General features: G+C 58.6%; 1 long non-coding RNA gene across 2 annotated transcripts in view; it reads left to right on the forward strand.

Moving 5' to 3' along the window:
• Window positions 1-4544, forward strand: part of LOC102769213 — a 26537-nt gene that overhangs the window by 19957 nt on the left and 2036 nt on the right. The window lies entirely within an intron of this gene.

Genomic DNA, 4544 nt, shown 5'->3' on the forward strand with positions numbered 1-4544 from the left:
TAAACTTTTGTCTCTTCTCCTCCTCCCTCTCCCCCTCCTCCTCCTCCTCCTCCTTCTCCTTTTAATATATTCTTATTGATGTCAGAGAGCAAGGGGGAGAGAGAAAGAGAGAGGAACATCAATGATGAGAATCATGGATCAGTTGCCTCCTGCAGGCCCCCCGCTGGGGATCGAGCCTGCAACCCGGGCCTGTGCCCTGACCGGAATCGCACCGTGACCTCCTGGTTCCTAGGTCGATGCTAATCACTGAGCCACACTGGCCGGGCCTCTTCTCCCCTCTTGTGCCTCCTGTGGGACCAGTTGATGAGGAAAAGGGGAGCAGAGCCGTGAAGGTCATAGGCGGGTTCAGATGGGGGCAGTGAGCTGTGAGCAGTGGGCAGCTCCAGGGGACACAGGCCCTGAGGGGACGTGGGACCTTGAAGCTCCCTCCCACGCCATGACCTCTTTGCTCCTCTGTGTCCCCCGTGGGTGGCCAGCGGGGAGCGGCCCGTCTACCCCGACAGGGCCCCATTCAGAAACCCAGCCCCCACCCTTCCTGTCCGCAACCTTGTGCCCTGTCCCCGTGTGGGCGAGAGTGCAGCTGCCTGCCGGAGGTGTTGACAGGGACCCAGGGGCACACAGGCCGGACGGGCAGGAGCCGGAGCCTGGGGGTGGAGGGTGGCATCTCTGGGAGCCCCACTTCCCAAGGTTGTGTAATCGAGCCTGGGTCATGGAAGTTTGGCTGGGGTGTGTGTGTGTGTGCGCGCCCCCATGCGAGGTGTGTACAGGCAACGCTGTGTTTGGGAACAGCAGAGGGGCAGCTGCTTAGCAACACTCCGGGGCCTGGAGCCCCGCTCGGATCCCTGCTGGTGCCTCCAGCCTCTGGCACCAGAGGAGCTGGGGTCTCAGGAGCTCTGCCTCCAACTGGGGATCGAGCCCACAACCCGGGCCTGTGCCCTGACCAGGAATCGAACTGTGACCTCCTGGTTCCTAGGTCGACACTCGGCCCCTGAGCCTCCCTGCCAGGGACCAACCTCAGCGCTAAATGAGAATTCATCTAAGACGCGCACAGGGGGGAACCATCCCTGGGCTGTGGAGAGCAGTCCCCTTCCCGCCCCATCCCCCAGGCCCAGGACGAGCCCTGCCCCCACCAGAGGTGCCGGCTTCCTGCAGTGCCGCCCAGAAATAGCCTGCTATCTGTAAGCTCCTTGGGGTGCACACCGCCCCCTGGTTTTGTTCTAACTCAGTCACTACCCACCTGTGCTGCCTCGGTAGTTTTCTACTTCATCTGGGGGGGCATCATTTCATATTAACCCCAGAGAGCTCCCTCGCTTTTGTGCTTTTGGCCGTTAGGTTGCAGCGGCTCCGCGGGTGGGGGCTGTCTCCGTCTACTGGCGTGATTCGCTCAGCCACCCCGTGGCTGCTCACCCTGCCCTCCTTCCTGGCTGTTGGGAAAATGGTGCGGTGACTGTCCATCCAGGCATGAGTCTGTCTGTCGGACGCACCACCTGGAAGTGGCGATGCTAAGCCACAGGGTGACTTTGTGGAACTGAAAAGCCACGCCGACTTCAGAGGAGGGTTCTAATGTAGGGGCTGCCACGACACAGGGGAGCGCTCGCTGCTAACGGAGCTCACCGCCCGTCGGGTGAACGAAAACGGAATCGATTGTGCGTGTGCATGTGCGTGCGTGCATGTCTTTTAACATGTTAGTGTTAAACATGTCAGGCATTTATAAAATAGAGACGAGAATGACCTCAGTGAGCCCCATGACTGGAGGCCAGTGGTCCCCACCTGTCTTCCTCTTTCCAGATTTATTTTGAAGCAACTTTGATGTATTGGATTGTTTCTTCTACAAACATTTCAATATTTTTTTATCCAAAAGAGAAGGATTCTGTTGCTTGTTATCAGACCTAAGAAGTAACTTAATATCACCAAAGTTAATATCATCACGGCGTTCACGTTTTCTTGGCCGTCTTATGCTCTTCTTAAAAATATTTTTAAAATTGATTTCAGAGAGGAAGGGAGAGGGAGAAAGACATAGAAACATCTCTTTCTGGAAAAGAAGTGCAAGTGAGAGAGGGTATCATGGATCGCTGCCTCCTGCACACCCCACACTGAGGATCGAGCCCGTAACTTGGGCCTGTGCCCCGATCAGGAATCGAACCCTGACCTCCGGGTTCCTAGGTCGACGCTCACCCACTGAGCCACACCGGCCGGGCTGCTCTTTTTTAAAATTTTATTTTGTTTTTCAGGTACAGCTTACATTCGGTATTATTTTATGTTAGTTTCGGGTGCAAAGCATGTGGGGAGACATTTGCATAACTTACAGACTGATCCCCCTGACGCGTCTGTACCCACCTGCTTCCTAGTTCCCACATCGTCACTACGGCCTCACGGACTGTTCCCTGGGCTGTGCTTACATCCCGGGCCTCTGGGTGCCTGCCGTCTGTCCTTCCCAGTCCCTCCACCTTCCACGCAGCCCCAGCCCGTCCCAGGCTCCTCTTTCCTGACAGTTTGAGTCAAGCTCCAAATCAGGCGATGGGCTGTATGCTTCATAAAGCCGGCATTTTGTCTTTAATTCACGAAGAATGAAAACTCTTCATGAGGGAACACGTCCAACAACCGAGACGGGCGGAAGTCTGTGCCTCACGGTAGTTCTCACCCGCATTTCTGTTCCAGGCGCTCGTGCGTCTTCCGGAATGGGGGCCGTCGCACTGTCCGGAGCGGCCGCTCCGTTCTCCCCTTTCCCGCCGGGCCTCCCTCTGGTTATTCTGTGGGAGCCGTGGGGACGCGCAGGCGTTCCTGGGCGGGGAGGGCAGGCGCTTTCTCCTCCCCGCGTCCTCACGCGTCTCGTCTGCTCGGCTGTGACCGGCCGCCCGTCTGTCCGTGTGTCACACGCATCCGGTGGCTACAGCAGGACTGGGGCTGCTCTCCCAGCCGGTCGTTAGATCCCCGCGGCCCCGCCAGGAGGCCCCCACGCCCCTCTGTGCCCTGCACCAGGGCCAGTCACGCGGAGGTGCCACGGGACAGGAGACGGGCGTGGGCCGAGACCCGGCCCCAGCCCGTGAATGCTTTGTTGGCTGAAAACTGCCGTAGACGGAGACGTTCCAGGGATCTGATCTGTGTCTGAAGAGAGTAGGAGCGTGTATTCATCTGTGCAGTTCTTACATGATATTTATTTATTTTTAAAATATGTTTCTAATGATTTCAGAGAGGAAGGGAGAAGGAGAGAGAGAGAAACATCCATGATGAGAGAGAATCAGGGACCGGCTGCCTCCTGCACGCCCCCCACTGGGGATGGAGCCCGCGACCTGGGCCTGGGCCCTGACCAGGAATCGAACCGTGACCTCCTGGTTCATAGGTCGATGCTCAATCACGGAGCCACACCTGCGGGGCCAACTGTTAAATTTTAAACTCGGGCCATGACTTTGCCCGGGTCCTCCTTGGGCCGCATGGGATGCGGGGGCTCAGACAGGGCCAGCTCAGCGGGGGCGGGGCCCGTCCTGCCGGAGCTGTTCCGCGATGCCCGGCCTCTGGCCGGTGCTGGGCCTCTGCTTTCTCTGCCGCACCGCACAAGGCAGGGACCAGAAAGCTGGCTCTGAAGACAAAACCTACGTGTGCGTGTATGTGTGCATGTGCATGTGTATGTGTGTGCGTGTGTGTGCGTGCGTGCGCGCCTGCCTGCACCACAGACAGGGAGGGAGAGGACAATCTGAGCCGGCCAGGTCTGCCAAAGGACAGTCTGTCCAAGTCCTCGTCTCCCGGGGGGACGCCAGGAGGCGCCTGCGATAAGGCCTCCAGCTCCCCCAGCGATGGTGCTGGCAGGACAGTCTCCCGGGTCACAGTGATGATGCAGGTGGTGACCCTGAGGACAGCAGCTGGAGTTTTTAAAATCGATTTCAGAGAGGCGGGGAGAGGGAGGGAGAGAGAGACATCAATGATGAGAGAGAATCATGGATCGGCTGCCTCCTGCCCGCCCCACACTGGGGATGGAGCCTGCAACCCGGGCCTGTGCCCTGACCGGGAATCGAACCGTGATCTCCTGGTTCCTGGGTCGACCACTGAGCCACGCAGACCGGGCACATTTTTTAATTAATTGCTGACCACACTCCAGGTGCGGGCTCCTGCGGCGCACTGCTGTACCGGAGAGGGGGGCCACCCGCCCGGTCCCAGGCCGGCGTACTCCCTGGTCAAGGCAGCCCCCTGCAAGCGTGGGTTCAGTTGACTTAGGATCCAGCCCAAACCAACACCACTAGCCGTGAGCGGCTGACCAGAGCTGACATTCTGAAATCGAACTTCTTTCCTGTCCCTGCTCTGAGCACTGTGAGGTCCACTCTGTGTCATCCTGTCCTGACAGCGCCTCATGTATAAGGGGACCTAGGCCTGGCCGGGTGGCTCAGTGGTTGAGTGTTGACCTCTGACCCAGGAGGTCACGGTTCCATTCCCGCTCAGGGCACAGGCCCGGGTTGCAGGCTCCATCCCCAGTGTGGGGCGTGCAGGAGGCAGCCGGTCGATGAGTCTCTCTCATCATGGATGTTTCTGTCTCCCTCTCCCATCCTCTCTGA

Source organism: Myotis davidii, unplaced genomic scaffold, assembly GCF_000327345.1.
Source record: "Myotis davidii unplaced genomic scaffold, ASM32734v1 scaffold181, whole genome shotgun sequence".
Lineage (NCBI taxonomy): Eukaryota > Metazoa > Chordata > Mammalia > Chiroptera > Vespertilionidae > Myotis > Myotis davidii.